This window comes from Patagioenas fasciata, chromosome 18 (genome assembly GCF_037038585.1).
Source record: "Patagioenas fasciata isolate bPatFas1 chromosome 18, bPatFas1.hap1, whole genome shotgun sequence".
Classification (NCBI taxonomy): domain Eukaryota; kingdom Metazoa; phylum Chordata; class Aves; order Columbiformes; family Columbidae; genus Patagioenas; species Patagioenas fasciata.
The window spans coordinates 2,180,423-2,199,797 of NC_092537.1; positions in this window are offsets into that span (position 1 = coordinate 2,180,423).

Consider the following 19,375-nt stretch of genomic DNA (forward strand, 5'->3'; position numbering starts at 1 on the left):
GTCACCCTATTGTACAAGTGGGTGACCCAGTCCTACTGGCTGCATCTTAAATATTACCAGTTTTACAGGGATTTTTTGATCCTAAAACATATCTCTGAAAACTCTGCGTGTGACTGTGTACTGCAGGGTAACGCAATCATGAACTTAATAATAAGAGTAACCTAATCTCTCTCACCTGTGTTGGATTATTTCCCTTCTCTTCTGTTTTGCCTTTCTGTCCTTTTTCAAGCCCTAAAATTTGTGCGAGTATGTTCTTTACACACATTATCCTTTAAAACTCGGTGGATTTCGCAGTCGGGAAGGGCTTCTTTTTTTCTTTTTCCCCTCCAGGAAAAGAATTAAACGTTTTATGTTTTTCCCATCTTGCTGTGGGTGAAATCCTTAAGTGGTATAAATCAACATAGTTCCACCGAGGTAGAAAGGCTCTAGTTCCACTTCTAACAGTGGAGAAAATCACCTATTGAATTTAGTATTTTTCACCAATTATAATAACTTAGAAGCATTTCCGATTCTCTTTTATTTCGTGGATAAAAATGGGTTTTATGTGTATAACTCCTAGGGTGATAATAGCAGGGAGTAGTTTCGCTGCACACATCTAACTTTTCCTTAGGCCAAGAAAAGCAGCCACAGCGTTTCATCCGTTCCCAGCAAAAATTAAGCAGGATTAAAAAAAAAATAAATCTGATTGATGGGGACAAAAAGTGGTGGGAGAAAAGCAGCTGAAGTATGCAAATTAACAACATGAAGCATGCAGAAATCACTCTAAGGAGTTTGTCCTCTATTTTAGATGTTTTTGAACTCTCTCAAATTGAACTTTCAATTAAATGATCGCATTTTCGGTCTTTTTTTTTTTTCCCCCTACAGCTACATGGGACAAAAATCAAAGGGTGAAAAATAGGAACATGAATATTTAATGTGTGTGTTACTCTTGCTGACTTTTGAAAGCACCGTTTCCAAGCTGCTGACTGCAGGGGAGAGCAGCAGCAAAGTTGTTCATGGGAGCATCTTTACCCAGGAAACTCGGAACCTGCATACGAACAACGTGAATGGGGGATCGGGTACATTTGCAGAGGAACCGACCTGAAAATAGGCCGTATTCTGGAAAAGAGGATGGAAGGAAGGTTTGGGTGAACGAAGGGCAAGAAAGGCCATTAATGAAACGCTGTTCGAAAGTTGCAGATGTGCCATTATTTTGATCATCATTTCTGATAGTCATGATAGATATTTCTGATAAACCTGTTCATGGCAGGTGTTTCCAAGCTCCGACAGAGGATGTGTGATGGTGTTTCAGCCCTTATTGTGTCATTTTTAATGTTAAATGCGTGGTGGACTGGCAAGGTGCGTTAGAGGAGCGTTATTGGGTTCTGTTAAAGCATGGGGATTTGTTGATTCTTATCAATGGCACCAGTGAGTGGTTGTGGTTTAGGACATCGCCTTCCCTTGGTGATCACCTCATCTCTTAAATGTGCCGTATGAGTCTGCTGAACACCACAACTGACTATGTGAACGTGTATGAGTTTGTGTGCATATAGATGAGGAAGATACCACATATACCTACAGATAGGAATTTTTTTTTAGGTTATCATCTGTTCAAAAGAAAATAAACTAGATGGTTTATATAAGCGTGCTTCTTCCTGAAAGGCTGCTCTATTTTAACGGTGCATTCCACCAAAATGAATAATATTTGGCTCTTGGAGGCAGATTTTTCTGTGGTTACAACCTCTTTTGCACATCATAAAAGTCCAACCCCATCCTCTTGCTTTTCTTTCATTAAAAAGAACAACTAACCTTTCAAAACACCGTAGTTGTCATATGCTCACTTGGGTTTCAGCTGATGTGATTTACGCATCTATCTTCAGAGGAAATATACTCATTGAGGAAAATAATCAAGCATATTACACCGTAGAAGTGAAGGGTTTGGGTCAAGGCAGATGATGCTGCTGAGGATGTGGCCTCCTTAGAACGGGCTTTTCAAAGGGGTCACTCTTTAGACTCTTTAGACTGGGCGTGCAGGTGACACGTTCCATTTCCAGGATGGGTAAAACCAGACTCCTAAATCCCGCATCCTCCCACATTTTGCCGTGTGGATCACATTAGCAATTTGTAGCTCTGACTTACCTCTAGTTATAGACTGACTGGTCCTTAGCACCTTCCATTAGTTAACCAAACTCTGCTCTCAGTTGTACCACCGTGAATCACAAGTCAATCCTGCAAAATTTAGAAACAACCAAGCAAGTAGTGCTAAAAGAATCTGGCCCAGCATTAATTAATTTGTCCCTTGACTTAACAATGAAAATTTTGAGCTGCTGCACATCTCTCTAGTTTTGTTTAAGATCCTGGAGTTATCCCTCTTTACACCAGTTTGGATCAGATCCAAACCAACCAGGATTTCTTGGAAGAAGTGGAAAACTATTTGAGGAGGGAGTAAACTGCGTTGCATTGGTCAACTGTTCAAAATCTGTTTTGCCGAAGCAACAGGAGAAAGCCGTTAAAAAAATATTTGAATTGTAAGTCATTTCAGCTTTCCCTGTAAGAAAACAAGGAAGAAGCAAACACAATGGCTAAAGAACATGAAAAGATCCCAAAGGTTAATAATGCTCCAAGAAAAATATGCTCTCCATGTGAAATAGTGAGCAATGGAAACATTATTTGCACTACTTTCAGGGCTGTTGGTGGTTGCAGAGGCAGCAAAGCCCCTGATTTTGAAGGGCTGGTTTTCCTTGGGAAAGAAACCCCAGAGGCTGAGCCTTTCTGCCCCGTTTCCCAGAGAACTCGGATGGTGCGTTCGACTCGGCCGATCTCCCAGCACAGGGGATGGATTTGCACAGCTCATTTGCAGGGTGAATGAGAAGCTCAAGTGGCAAATTGGATATTGATAACTTCCAGAAGACTTTTCAGGGCTACTGTGTGATTCCACTCGTCTGAAAAATCGACAAACATTTGCAGAAAAAAGTTCCCTTTCTGGCAAAAAAATGACAGCTGCAAGTGAACTAACTTTCAAAAGTGATATTTAAGGATATTTTATTAGCCTGATGACTCTCCGAATCTTGCCAGAGCCATCATGTTGATAAGCTGTAGACTCAAATATAATAAAAGGGACATTATTTGTAGTTATTTCTTCTCAGCGTTATCATGAAAGGGGGAAAGCAAGTGGAAAAACCCTTTTCCGTTCATACTCTGAGCTCCTAATGATGGGCTGAGCAGGGAGGTGCTTGGGCTCTGAGTAGGAGCTTGTGCTGCGTGGAATTGCTCTTGGGGATCTCCATGGACCTGATGTTGCTGGGTTAACAGCTGGACCTGATGATCTGCAAGGTCTTTTTGAACCCAAACAGTTCCATGATTATTCTATGGAGCAGAGGATTCGGTACCAGCACGGGCACAGCGCAGTCACATCCCAGCACCATTACCCAGCACAACCGTCCCTCTCTGTGCTGCCTCTGCAATATTGTCATTCTTAACAGGAGAAGGAGAAGACTTGTTTTGCTTCTCTTTATTCTGCTGTTGGTTGGACTTTGTCTCATGTTTTTATTAATTAAGGATGGGAGGGTTTTTTAAGAGGGCAAGAATCTGAGCTCAGGCATTTTGCATAAATATTGGCAGAACAGCTTATATGGGAGAAGGAAATCAAGGTTATCGTGATGAGCCCATGATTTTGCTTAGGCAGTGCATCAGTTAAATTAGCCTCAAAATTATAACATTTCAGCTGCTGGTATTTTCCACACTACAATAAAATTTAATTTCCCAGTTTTGCAGAAACAAGAATTCCAAGCATTTGTGGATTTCCACCACCACCAGGAGAGAAGAAAAAGGAAAAAATAGAATTAAATACAGCCTGATCCCCTGAAATAAATTTCCACAAAGACTATTTCTATCTGGGGGAAAATGTCAATGCAGAAATTTCAGCCATCCTTGGTGTCTGTGCTGTGTGGCATCTCCCAAATAGCTCCGTGTGCTTCAGTGCTCGTGGCCTCGTTTAGTGTGGGGCAAACCTGGTCTAAATTGGCCAAACTCTTTGATTTTACCCTGTGCTTATGGCTGTGTAACCTAGATCAGAATCACCATGGAATACTCAGGGATGCTCCCCATGCCCTCTTAGTCGTTAGATGTGGATGAACGTGTTGTGAAGGCCCGACGGAGCAATGCCATTTCTGACCGTGTGTGGCAAGGCTTTTCAATGCTTGGTTTAGTTCCATTCAGGCTACAAACCAGAGAACCAAACCGAAAACAGAGAAGGAAAAAAAAAAAGAAGGAAAAAAATCCTTTCTGATTTTCAACATAAAGCTAGGATTACCACCAAAGAACAATAAAAATTCTTTTATTACCAACAACAGGAAGAGCAAAGGGGAAAAAAAAACCACAGAAAATCTTTGTTATAATTTTTCCGTAACAAATAAGGTCTTTTCTGGTCATGTTTGGCTTTTTTTTTTTTCTTCCTTAAAATTGTATCTGTTCAGGAAAAAAAAATCGTGTTTAGGATGAAAACAAAACTGCAGAAGAAAAAGCATAACTTTTTATTAAAGAGTTTTACATCATAACCCATCTATTAAATAACAGTATTCTTAAAGGAAAGTAATTTACAAATAAAAGGACGGAAATGAAAGGTTGTATGAGTTCCCGAGCCCATTGTTGAGGCAGTAAAGCACAGAAAACTTCCACTATCCATAGCTGCTGAAGTCATGGATTAGCAGGAACCAGCGCTGGAGGTTCCCACAGGGAGAAGATCCTTGTGGAGAAACACAGCCATGATTTGCCTTTGTAGTTCTTTATTTTGTGCTTTTTTATTCCTCATGCTTTTTTGTAGCTTTCCTGTGAGTAACGAGGGAAGATAAAGCATCAAAGGGAGGGCAGTGTCTCCTTCCCTTGGGCAGCGGGTGTGATGGAGCTGCATCCCGCGGTGCCCGAATCTCCCTGGTCCACCACTGAGCATCAGCTGAAAGCTGACTCCTGAGATTTGGAGTGGAATATAAACTTATCTCCAAGAGCTTTTTTATTTTGTCTCTCCCTAGATTTGGGGGCTGGTTTGGTTTTGTTTTCACTGTACTTCTGAGAGAGAAAACTCTTTTTTTCTTACAAAGCCTGGCACGCTTTCTTCCTTCACCCAGCATTTGCTGCATGTGGGGCTGTCCGAGGCCGATTAGGGTCGATAACACGTGGCAGTGAGTTATTACCATGTGAGACCATAAAGCCAAACTGGACAGGTTCGACATAAAACAGCTACAGAAATGGCCTTTTTTCCCCCTTATCTGACTCTGCTCTTGATAGCAAAGGCAGGCTGGTAACAAAAGATTTCGTTCCCCATTAATCCGTGGTGAGAAGTATCAGACAGCTCAACCTTCCATCAAAGAGGTTGATCTGCTCTGATCCTCTGCCATGGAGCGACAGGAGATGATGCTGATCCAGAGACCGGGATCCCTTTGGGCACATCCCAAACGCAGTGCTGGGATTTCCCCTTCGGCAAACAAGGGACACGGCTCCCAAAGGGCGGTTCAGAGTGTGAAACAACAAAGCAGCAAAGTTCTCATCACGTTTTAACGGGATTGAACCGGGAATAAGTTCCAGGTTCTTTAATCAACTTCTTAAAGTTATAAATAAATATTAAAATGCTGACATGAGCCTCCTTATCACAATATAGCTCATTTCTGTTCATTGCTCCCCTTCATCTCCTTCCCACATCCATGTACCTCTTGCATTGTCTTGAAGTCAAGGCCTGAGCTGAGCAGAGACCTGTGAACAGGTTGAGCTGCCGGCAGCTCATCGGTGTCAGTTCCCAATTCCATCTCAAAAAATCATCTGGGCTGCATGAAGCCCAATAAAAACCCAAGTTATTCTCATTTTGTTTTGAACACTGATGTCTTAACCCAGAAAGCCTAATCAAATCAGTCTATTAAAAAAAAAAAATAGGAATACTCGTTTTCACGTACATATTTCCAGATGTAAATACTACTCTACTTTAGTACAAAATTATTGTACTCTACATTATTTTATAACATTTCATTTTTGGTATTGTTTTTATTATTTTATGTATTTTGGGGATTTGGGGTCCAAACAAATGAGAGGGTGCTACCAATGACTTGAACTGGCTTCTAAAAGATACTTCCAAGACATTAAGACCTTCATCTCAGCTCTGTCCAACCATGAACTTCCTACTGTCCATCCCTGGGTCTGCGAAGTACAATACAAAGTCATACAGGGAAGGACAGGGATTCTGATTCATTCTTTCCCAAAGATACTTTCTTCTTTTAAGAACAGTGGAAAGTACCTTTTTTTTTTCCATGACCATAATTTAATTCTTTATTTTAACCAAGTTGCTACGTTCTTTCTCCTTGATAACTCACGAGTTCAAATGTAAAAAATGTATTATTACAAGAGACAATTACGGGGTTCAAAGCATTCTGAGACATTCCATGCTTCCAGCTTCTGGTACTGATATAAGTAGAGGAATATTTGTGGTTTTTTTACTTGCATGAAGTGGAAGAGTTCCAAGAGCTGGTGGTAAAAGGCCTAATGAAAGTCTGCCTTCATCAGACACAACAAAGATCCTGCATCCCGGGAGGTTAACTGTTTATATGGACGTGATGCCCAGGCACCATCACACAATACAAACGAGCCCTTGACCGTATAAACTCAATCATTTCATCCTCAGTCAAAAATAATACTAGCAAAATCATACCAAAAAAAATAAATCCTGGGTTTGTTTGGCCTTTTTTTTTTTTTTTTAAATAAAGCATTACTTTGGAAGTTCAAGGTGTGCATCTCCCTGGTTCCCAAAGTTTGTTTGGACTGAAGATGTGTCTCACACCTTTGGTGGAATAGCTGGAAACCAGCAGAATATAGAACCAGTGTCTGTTTTGAAGAACGACCAGTGGTTGCATTGGAGTGCAGGAGGGTCTTTTCTACTGAACCTTCTGTTTGTCATTTATTTTCCCATTTTATAAATACAGATTGGAAACGACTTCTTGGAAGGAAGAAGGAAGAAGGAAATCTTGTGGATTGTAAACACTGAGAAGAAGACAAATTGTTTAGGATGGTGAAAGGGGTATAGGGACTAAAAGCGTAGTGTTAAGTAGAGGAAAGTTTAGGCTGAATAACAGGATAAACTTCCAAGTGCTGAAATCTTATTTAACTGTGGAAAGTTCTTCCAAAGGATGTGGGAGAAGCTCCACTGTTTAAGCTGTTTGCAATTGGATTGGACAAAGGACTAAAAATAAATCTGAAAGAAAGGGGATGAGCTGAAGAGTCCAAGTCAATGCATCCGACATCACCTGCTTTGATTTCATTGATCACAAATCAATCTGCGCCCACGAGGGAAAGAGCAGCAACTGCAGCTTTGCTGTGTCAGTCCGGCACAACAATTCCAGTGCCTCGTGTCAGATGGGCCAATATTCGGGAGAGAATTCAAGTTTGCAATTTGCATGTGTTTAAGTAGCAGGCTAATACAATTACTGTCAGTGTGGATAACTTACTGGCACATGATCTAAGTCGCTAACTTGTTTCATGTAGCAATGGCAGATGACATGAGGCAAAGAAAACACAGCCGAATTTACAACTGTAATGATTCGCCAACAAAATTATATTTTTTTTTATATTAATACACTCACTTCCTTTCCCTCTGCTTGTTATAGATGATATAAAAGCAAATTTTATTTGTTTATTTTTTTAATCCGTTCATGGTGGTATTGATCCGAAGTTCCTGAAGAGAAGAGGAACCTGCCCACTGACTTTGCTGGGTCCTTGTATTTTATCAGGCCATCTACATTTATTCTATATAGACCGTATTTCTGAACTGTTTGCTCCAGGGGTTCATTGTGAGTCTTCAAAATTTGAGTTACTGAAGTCTGACTGGTCAGAAGAATCACATGGTGGCATTTCCAGCCCTGACTGGAGGCTTGTGGGAGCACATCTGCTGCAAATATTTCCTGGTAGAAACCAAAATGTCACTTGCTGTAAATACTTTTGTGTGTGATTCTAAAATTTGCTCTCCGCTATGTTTTTTGGCCAGTAAAACTTGATAACTCGAAAGTTCTTAGAAAGCAAAGACAAAGAGATGTGAGCGTGGCCAGGGTGACTTTATTGCAAATTTGAATGATTCTGAGAACAGTTAAAACACGCATTAAAACTGCAATAAAATGGAATCTTTTGTAAAGGCTTGAGGAGATGCGCAGTCCTTGAACCTGTACCAGAGCAGGTGGAAATCTCAGCCTTTTAAGTTAAAAGCAAATCAGCCAGTGTCACTGTTATATGCACTGAAATATAGAATATATACTTTTAATAGATGGGAAAAAAACATGGTGTTTATATTTATATGTCTATTTTTTATTTTCTGCTGGACATGTTATGTTACCTGAGAATCCCAGTGCAAGCATTGGTGGACTAAACTGGTCTCTTACACGTGCCTGTAAACATCACTAAAAATCATTACAATTAGGATTGTCAGACTGCAAAGCACTTGGTTATTTCCCATCTAAACCAAATCCTACTTTCTTCCCAAGGAAGTGACAGATATCACCATTAATTTGAATTTTCTCCCTGTTATTTTTGAAGTACAATAATTTGAATGACGTTCCAGAACCGTAGTGCTTTCGGAGCTGGAAATGTGATGTATTTATTTCTCCACAGCACACACTGTAGTGTGGAGCGAGTCTCAGCAGACTGTCCCACAGCATCCATCTCATCATCGTGCTTGACCTCAGGACCCAAAGATAAAGACACTTCTTGCGTCTTTTCATTTTAATTGTTGCACATAGCGAGAGATTTCTCTGTTCCCCTTTCTTCTAACCCATCTCTGCGTTGTCACATTTCTTTTTGGCTTTCATTTTTCCCTTCAAACTATTCTTTTCTTCCTTCCTCCCGTTGTCCTACACCTTTCCTTAGCGCTACCCCAGACCTTTTTCCTTCTCCCACTGTTATGAATCCTCAAGGGCCACAAGAATTTTCCATTTTCCTGCCCTAAACTCTTCGTATATCTCTCCCCACCTCGTTATAATAAAGTAATTCTTCCATTTCCCTGTCACCTCCATTTAGCTCTCTCACCCTCCACTCCCTCTTTTTCCCCTGGTTTAAAGACCGACCAGCATTTCCTGAATTGGAAAAGCCACAATAATATTTTTTCCATTGAAAATACCGCAAGTACAGTATTTCTATTGAACATACCACATGAACAGTGTTTCCATTGAATGTACCACAAGGACGGTGCTTTTAAGGTATCTAAATGCTAAGATGGACTCATAATGTTCATCTTGGACTCATTAAACCAAAGCCCCTTCTTGTCTCAAGGAAAAAAAACATTTCCTCAGACAGAGAAAGAATTTTTACTCACAGGTTTCAAAAAAGAAACAAAAATACAATAAAAACAAGAGCCAGACAGAGCCAGGACAATTCTGCACTTGCTTTGTGAGTAAAATATAAATAGGTTTTAGCAAGTTGAAAAAAAAATCCATTAAAAACGCTCAGAGTCGTTGAACAGCTGGAAAAGCAACTTTTTTTGATAACATCTCGAGCTGCTTAGCAGCTGGGGAAAAAATGGCCTGTAAAAACACTTAACATTTACAGCCACTCAGTGGCTGGAAAAGCAACTTGTTATAAAATTGATTTAACATTTCAGTGGCTGGAAAAGACATACACACACACATACATTCAACGGCAGTGTTTTACATAGCTATTTATGGGTATTTAGACACAGATAACGCTATAAATAGATAAACTTGGCATTTCTGCCGATGCCATTGTAGCAGAGAATAATTTCCATTCAGAGCATTCGCCGTTTTATTTGATTTTGTGAGGCTTTCAAAGTCAAGCCATTTAAATTCCCATCAGTCTGAAGTCTGGCAGGCCGGGATGCTCGGCCGTCCCCCCCAGCCCCCAGGAACGCCTTAAATCATTGGAGTTACAGAGCGCTTTATGAAATAATAACTGAGTTCTGCGGCTGATCAGCTCACACGAGAGACCGACAGGCAGCAGAACCCGAACTGTTCTACAAATAATATGTGTAATCAAGGGTGCTGGATGGGATCATCTCCATCGGCTCACCTGATCTGCCAAGAGCTTTTTGTCGCAGCCCTGAGAGCTGACAGGAGCTTTACATCCCCCAAAGTGACAAGAACAGTATCTGATTATTTAAAAAGCGACGTGAAAAGCGCCGTGTTAAGGAGTAATTAAGCATATTTGTTTCTCGCTGAGATTAGAGTTCTTTTAAAATGCCGTTTTAAAGCATGAGTCATGTAATAAGCCCAAAGGCAGCGTCAGTTCCTGGTCCCCTGCATCCCGCTCGCTGGGACCTGCACACAGAAGTGATGTGCTCAGACCAACCCCTAGAACCAGGACTAAAGTTAGCGCCTAAAATCATCACTAACAGGCTTTCTGTCAGAGCCTGTAAACCGTGAAACACTTTCATGTATGAGAACCTTGATGCGTGTGGGCACGGATTGGAAATAATTGCTATATTAAATTACTGTAATAATGTAATAGATCTGTTTGCAGCGCAGGAACTTAGTTCTTCCCCAGAAGCAGCGATTCCCATTTCGGCCCCCAGAGGAGCGGCAGGGCTTTGTGTTTCTCTCCCTCGGACTTCACCTCCATCTGACATTTCTATTGCGTTTTGCCAAGTGCGTCTCCATGACAAATTTAACTGGACGCGTCCGTCGTGCTTGAGAGATGCCATAAAACCGTGGAGGGAGTTGTTGTGCTGTTACGGCAGATTTCTGCAGTAAAACATTTTACGCAGTGCATGTTTTGCTGGTGGGAGGCGGTCCAGGCAAACCAAGGACCCCGTAAAACCCAGAATCCAGCTTTGCTCCCCAAGGGGCAACCACAAGCTGGTGGTGAGTCCCTTCCGAAGGAATCAGTGTCTATTGGAGCAGATGCAGCTAATTAACATCTTATTTCCAAACGAGGATGTCCTGACTGGCTGAATTGTGGCTGAGGCTGCGTAACCTATTGCTCCCTACCCAGTAAAGAGGGAAGACGAAATGTTGCTGTGACTGGGAGTCATTTCCCAACAAACTGACGGTCCAAAACTCAGAAAGTCAAGAGTAGAGCCCAAAGTGCGGCTTAGCTGAGCTTCATTCCAGCTTTTGGAGCTAGGACGAGAATCTGGGTGTCTTAGCTCTGCCGGTAACTCTGCAGATAATGAGGCAATGTTCTCAAAGTATCTGAGACAGGGATCTTTAAATTGTAGCCACTTTGTGGCCAAATACTTGTGAAAGTGGAAAATTAATAATTACCTATGAATATGTGAAGACGTACATTCCTCACGGACAGACAGGAATTGTTTAGCGTCGTCCGGGTGAAGGGAGGAGGTGCAAAAAGAAGACTTTAAGAAGAGTTTTCCTGCCAGGGAGAGCTATTGGGCACTGGAATTATTTCCTCAATGAAAGCAGAGGAAGGCGATTCCTTCAGACATTTAATAATAGATTGGGCAAAGAATTAGGAAATATAAAGAAGCAGTACTGGCAGGTAATTGAGCTGATCAGAACTAGAAGGACTTAGACTTTATTTTTTTTTTAGGATCATTTAAAGTCAGCTGCAATAGATATTTCATTAATTTACGGTCTTTTTCATTGCAGTCCAATACCCAGGAGTGAGGCAGAACAGCCTAATATTAAAACAACACAAGCCCAGTGAGTGCTGAGAACACTGGGACGGTGCAGTGCCAGCGAGGCGAGATTTCATGGGCACGCAAAAAATACACAAGCAAGTTCGCAAGCAGGCCACAAAAGCCAATGTGGAAGAGAAGGGGTGGAAGGAGCCAAGGCTTGATCTGGAAAATAAAAAGGGAAAAGCAAGGATGAAGAACCAGGGGATTGGATGAGATGGGGTGGGATGGGAGGGGGTTCTGGAGAGGACTCGGGCTTGGCAACAGCCATGGAAAATAAAAGTACAGAATAAAAAACTGCTTTAAGAACAGCCCGTGATCAAATACCAGACTGGCTAATTTGTATTTCAGGGGTAGAGGAGAGGATGCGAGCTGCAGTCTGTGCCTCTCTGCCTTGCAACACTTTCTGTGTTCCTGGGCAAATGGCAAGTACTAAATCATGGGCAGCCGGCTCAGACTTGAACTGGGGTGTAAAGGCTGAGCAGCATCAGACTGCGTAACTAAATGTGGGGAAAAGCAGACACTTCAGAACACTGTGGTGTCTGGATTATCCAGGGGATGACTAAGCCAGGTACTTTTTTCTCTCTCATCCTGACCAGCAGGGTGGGTGCCAGGTTTTATTCTTTCATCCTTTTATCCCCGTTCTGCATTTTAAAAATAAAATGTAGAATATGCTGTAATTATTCTGTATGGGATTATTAACCAGTTATACACGTTGCTGAGCGTGGTACTGGGATGTCCAGGATGCTGAGGTCAGGAGGGGACATAGCCTGGGGCATCCATCCCGTCAGCTCCATGGGTGACTGCCAAATGATGCCAAGTGCATCTGTAATAGTCACCAGCAGAACCCCATCTCCCCACTTTCCCAGCTTAGGACATGCAATCATTCCTGCATCTGAGTGGGAAAGTTTGTTCCTATAACAAAGCTGAGGAGAAAGAAGGAAACAGAAAAATCCTCAAGTGATGCCCTCACCCATAAATTCCATCAGAGCTGTGTAAATGCAAATGAAGTTTATTGCCTTTTTAACAACATAATGGCATTTCAGATTATGTCTAGGTCTGATTCAGCAATCCATATGCATTATGAACAGTAATTACTCCCAGTTGTAATTCCACGGAAGTGCCATAAGTGCTTATCAGTATATGAAAAGGTTGAAGTATTTGTCCCAGAGATGTGAGAGCCCGTTTTATGTACTTGTTGACTGTAATGGGTGAGAGAGAGGCACAGTGTCTCACACTCGCTCTGGTTTAATAGCCATTTACTCCACAAGCATCATCACTTGTTGATGCTGTTATCATTAAACCCGAGTAATGGTGCCTGCACAGGTTACAGTACCATACAGACCATACAGACCATACAGACCCAAGGCAGAAGGGACCATGGAAGAAAAGCAAGCTGAATCTCTGAATTTGGGTCATTGCACTAGAAACAGAAAAGACTTACTTCATGGAAAAGTCACTTCATGGAAAACTGACTAACTTGATGCTGTACTCTACAACTCCAATTTATACCCTGTTAGAAGCTGATATCACCATTAGATTTAAATTATAGCAATATTAACATCCATCAGCAACTTGACCTAGAAACTTATTTATTTAAGAACATAAGTGGTCTGAGTAGAAGTCTTACTTCAGATGCCAAAAACAAAAACACAAACAAGTAGAATGGGTTTTGGATGTAGACAATGGTTGGGAACCGTATTGGCAGCCATCAAGTTAGAATATTTGATCTTCACAGCTTGACGTCAAGAATGGCTTTTAAATCTCCTGGCTGGTAAATATATCTGGCTCATGTGGTGTTTAACATTTGAGGCGCTTATAGATATTGTGGTTACAGAGTTGATCAAACATGCAAGTCATTATTTGTAGGAAAAACATTTACCTTACTGGGGAGGCTTGACATATGCAGAAGGCTCAAATGATTTCCCGTCTGCTTTAATGCTTGTAGTAACTTGGAATTTGCTCTGAGACTTTTGAAAAAGGCAGTAATTTAGATGCACACTGCTGCATCTGGTGTGGCTTGTGAACGTCCACAGGTAAGTTCATCACTGTTTTGCTTTTGCTCAAGAAGTTAGAGAACTTTTACATTGTAAAGCAAAGCAAAAAGAAAATGACCTGAGATTTGAGAACGGAATGTGGAAACTGTGGTGGTTGTTTCAGTTCCCTTGTTCCTCTGTCAGTGGAAAAATAAAAAAGGAGAAGTATTGGAAAGGTAGGGCAAAGAGGGCAGGCAAAGAGGAGAAAAGGGAAATGAAACACAGACATTATGGACATCTTAATATAGATGGTGTAACCAAAAATCCCACGTAGTCTGGCTGAAGCTGAGCCCTTGTGTTTGCCACCTCTCTGGACATAAGTGTCCCTTAGAAGACACTCTAATCAGAACCATTGAATTGCCAACAGGAAGATAGTACTTTTCCCCTTCAAACTTCTCAATTTTTCAATGTGTTCTGCTCTTGACAAGAGGTCTGACTGTACAGCCAGAGGGAGGGCGGCTCGTGGGGGTTCAGTTCGGTGCTGACGCTGCTGTTCTGAATCACAGCTGAGATAAAGATTATCTTTCCACCCAGCTTAAAAATACTCAAAAGCCTTTTCCTGGAAATAGTTCATTTTGAAATGAACCAGTGGCATTTGTGCGTGGCTGCCATTACTCTATAGCAGATATAAGCTCTTAATAAGCCACTTTTAGGGTGTTTTTGCAGGAGTAGGTGGGCAGCCAGGTGCAGGGTGAGATGCTGTCACTGTCTCTGCTGAAGGATGAGTTCATGATCTGCTTGAAGTTGTTCCTGCTCATGGCAGAGGAGCTTTGAAGGTCCCGTCCATCCCAAACTATTCTATGGTTCTATGATCCATCTGTAAACCCCAGGGAACAGACACCATAGAGACGCATTAGGAAACAGTGGGAAAAGCATCAGCTGGCACTCACGCTTGTATTAGACATCAAAGAATCCAGCAGGTTAAAAAACCATCGAAAACCAGGCTTCTCAGGAAAAACTTGCATTTCCAACTTTCAAAGTGTTGAATTTATGTGGGAACTGCAGCTTGCTTTATTTCGAAGGTTAGTTTCCAGCAGGTTGGATGTGTGAGCCCTACAGGCTCAGAAGCAAGAAAGCAAATAAAAAGCACCAATATTGATATGTTTTTACTAAAAATAATGATGTTTTTTAAGCCGGTAGCTGGAGTTTTGGGCATTGACTCATGACTTCTGAATGCTTCGGACAGACAGTAAGAGAGACTGTCCGGTAAGGGAACCAGAATATTACCGCATGAGCTGAATAACTACTGAGCGGCACTTAAATTGCAAAGGTCTTGCATACCAAGAGCTATTGCTGAGAAATTTTATGAACAATTTTCAATAACATATTCATTTGAGAATCCGACAATTTGTAGACAACCGTCAAACAAAAAAGTTCCAAAAACCAAGTCCAAAGTCTCAGGATCAGCAAAGGATATGTACAGAATTCTCTTTTATGTTATTATTGGACTGGGCCAGACGTCCAGACACACCGAGTTACTCAGGCTCGCTGTCAGCTACACCATAAATTTATATGGAATTTCAGTGCTATCTCAAAGGGGCAATATTGGCTTAAGGTGTTTCCATTTCAGAACCTTGTCCCATGGTAGACTGGTATTTTTTTTGCCCAGTTTTGCCTAGTGTTGAGTTTTCTGAATGACTTTAGCTTCACAAGTCTTTATTGGCCACATATTCCTCTCCCAGACCGCTCCAGCTCCACATCGCCGCGATCCAGCGCCTGCCGGTCAGACTTAACACCGCTCTGCTGTCAGTGGATGCTACCGGGCTATTTATAAACCCTTTGCTCCGTACAGGTATTTATGGCACTGACTAGGGTCAGGAAGAACCAAAAAATAAAAAGGAAAAAAGAAAAAGTTCACTCCATTTTTATTAGTCAAGTTCACAGCCAACCATATGGCCACAAACTGGAAGCCGCCAGCTCAGACAACTGGAACAACATCGCTTTCTGAATCCTGCAAAAGCCATTATATTGTATTATATATGTGTGTGTGTATATATATATATATATGTGTATATACATGTGTGTATATATATATATATATATATATATATATTTCTTAAGAGAGGGGTGACAGATATTAAATAAATGATAACAAGTTCCTTCCTGAGACCCCCGTGTTGGTCTCGTACCTGATCCCCAATAATCAGAGAAGGTCCTTTGCTTTATGGACACTGTGGTCCTGCTGCCACTTCCCTCCCATGAGACTCTTACCCAGAAAGATGGGTTTCTTCGCTGAAATCAATCATGTTGATGAAGATACAGGACACGGTCCTCAGTTAAACAGGAAAAACACGCAGCTGTGCCTGCAAGTGCTAAAGAGGGGCGAGAGTCCCCTAAGTCCCCCGCTAACCATGCAGTATATTTCGTAGATTTCTTTTAGGTTTATAATGACAGAGGATTTAGCCACTTGCACAAAAGGTATTGTGCAAAATCAACAGGAGCCCGGGTGTTTTGAGCAGCACGTATCCCAGCACGCTGCACATCTCCTGAGGGTATCTGCCCGACATCCTCTGGTGGAGCAGAACGTGGTGGTGCCCACCAAGCACTGCTGAAGCACATCTATGCATTCGGCTTTGGGGACATTTCACAAGGTCGTTCTCATTCTTTTTGCATCAGTTATCTATAAGATAAGGGTTCCTAATACCTCTCCACCTCAGTGGCTTGTGTGGAGGTTTAATTAATAATCCGCAGCCTCTGTAGGAGTCACAAAGAGGCGGAAGGGCCGGGGGAGGGAAAAGCTGGGTAACAGTCGTAGGAAACACATGGTCACGGAGCTGAGTCCTGCGCAGAAATTCCCATCAGGGAACAATGTGGGACCAGCTGGGAGGCGGTGAAGGTGACCTCAGGGCTTCGCCTCTCTGTTGCCGCGGGCCCATTGTTCTATTGTGTCCCTTGCAGGGAGTTCAAGGGGATAAACAGCATTTTCCAAGCAAGCTTAGTCTCCGGGGTGGCTTTCTTCTCTTGTAGCTTTATTTGAGTGAAGAAATTGAGTATCCATGCACTCCACACCTCCCAGGGTGTGGGTTCAGCGTGTGGTTTGGTACAGGTACCTACAGCATCTGTCCCCAAGTGTCCTACTGTGCTGGACTGGGGACTGGGAGGAGACAGAACTGAGCAAACCCATGAGGCCAGTGACATGAAGATGATGTCCCCAAAGGCCTCCCAGGGACCTTCAGCTGACCAATGCTCCAGCAGAGCCGACTGGAAGAAACAGCCACCACACAGAAGCAGGGCCAGCTTCATGTTCTGAATCAGACATAGAGATTGGAATTGAATCACGTGCATTAAGAGCCTCAACTCCTTCAGTTTCCTAAAGAGCAAAGCAAAGTAGGTGCCTGAAGGGGCAGCTGAAAGCACCTGAATTAGAAGCCCGGCATGAACATGTGTAATGCAACTGCCTTAGAAACCTCACCGAGACAAAGCACAACCCAGATCCTTCGCTTTTCCCCACTACACCCAAGCTTCCTCAACAAGTTAAATTGCTATTCTTCTCCATTCTTATCAGGCATGATTAGCACACCTTTGTGTGTGAGCTTGTCCCCAGGTCAGCTGTTTTCTGCAGGATACCCTGAAGTCTCTTCTCATTCTGTGGCTGTGTTAAATCTCTTTGCTTTCACCATGCCTGGCACTCTTGGAAACCCTCCCTTTAATATCTCCATATTGCTGGAGGGAGGAGGTGGCAGATCGGCAGATCTCACATTTTGTAAAATTAAACCATATAAATTCCAGCTGTTACCATATGATCAGTCTCCTTTGGCAAACGGAGATGTGCCGCGCTCCCCCGGGCCCATTTGATTTCAGCATGAAAGTATGCCATTTTTAAATTAGAAGACACACCTATTGTTATACAAAGTTCCTTAAATATACCCAGGCTTCTAATCACTTTGCAGTCTATTATTTTAGTATCTCCTTTTCTGCATGGGGCATGGCCAGTGGCTGCAGAGTGATGGAGAGGAGAAGATGCTCAGGGAAGAGGCCAACGAGGTTCAGTGACGGCAGAGATTGCAAGGGCCCGAGCCCCGAGCCATCCTGTAGGACTCAGTGGACTTCTTTTGCATCTGTTTTTCTATCCTTAGTCCATGTGTTATTTAACCCTTGTCCATAAATATGAATTTTATGAAGACGACCTTGGTGGAGCGGAACAAGAGACAATTTGTTAATGAGAATTATAAAAGCAGGGGAGAAAAATATGGATACGAAAAAGACTGTGTCTCCTAAGAGCAAGGGAACAGAGGAAACTGGGGGTGACGAAGGGAAAGGGACAGCAAGGAGGTTCGAGCGTTTCTGAGCGAAGGTTCTGCCAGCCAAAACAGCGGCGAGTCTGAAACTGGTTAGGGATTGTTTATTTATTCGTACCACAGGATGTAAACTAATATAGTTCAATTCCCCTGGGAAAATAAAGCTGACTTTTATTTTTTTGCCTGATTAAGGATACATTCATCCTTCTTTCCCCCGCTTTTATGAAGTTTAAAAGGCTTCAAAGCACCCAGAAAGATTTGCTGCTGAATTCCTGCCTCTGCAGGGACAAGAAATTTTAATCACATGGAAGAGCGAGTGGTCGGAAGGTTTGATATCCAGATGTAAGACGTCTTCCTATGATACCTCACAGTTCATGGTCAGGAATGACTTTTTGACTCCGAACCACTATATTTAAAGATTTTCTGGGCATTGGATGTGACTGATGTTTGTATGAAATCAATCCCCCTGCACAGGAGGCTCCACACTCTCAGGTCGAAATGTGGTTTTAGTAGGAGTTAATTGGAGAAGTTTTTACCTTCAGCTCAGGTTTTGCTTCCTTGGCATCAGTTTGGAAGTGCTGAAGGTTTCACCTTCCCAATGCAAAAATAAAACGAAAACAACAAGACCCTAAATTGCTCTCTTAGAATAATCTGAACGGAGGTTTATATAAAATGCAAATACCTCAGGAGAAAAGACAACAACCTGCAGCCTAAAAACAAGGTCTGTGGGGTAACCACCCCGCCATGCCGGGCATTCCTCCGGCACTGCATTCCCAAGCAAAAGTATAAAAGACGTTTAATTGACCCAAGTCCTGATTGTCTTTTCAGACACCCTTCTTGATGTGGTTGAAGATCGGAACCCTTTTGGAAGGCAGCTTGACATTTCATAGCTTAGATATTTCCTCCGTTGCTTTTGACTTCCAGGCCTCAATTATTTCCACCAGGAGAGCGTGTGCCAAGCTGATGAAATTGGAAACACAGTGGATGTTATAAAATACAGGTAGCTCCGACCGCTGTGCGTGATGCTGCCTTGTGTGTTTTGTTCATTTGACTTCTCCCGACTCTGTTCGGAGGCTGCAGCACAACATGGGCTGCGCTTCGAGCTCCGCCGGCGTCTGCCTGCACATGTATGTCCAGGTATTGCTTTTAGCTTGGTTCCTAATCTGGAAAATTTCTTACAGTTTTTGCAGGGAACAAATTATTCTTCCCGGTTGTGAAGGGGAAAAGAGGAAAACCATTCTTGTCCCTCCACAGGTTTTGATGGAAATTGTATCCTTGTGCCAAATGATCACTGAAAACATTTTGAAAGAACGTTTATGGGGAAAATGTTGCAATTATCTGGCTTTTTGTGCCCTGCTTAACTTTTTGGGAGGATGGAAACTGGTAAGCTTTCGATTTACTGCAGCCATCCTGTTCTATAGCTTAGTAAAACCCCTCTTCCAGGGCTTTGTTGTCTTACCTACATGACACAACTGCACCAATACATCCAGAGCTGCTGGAGCTCAGCCCCT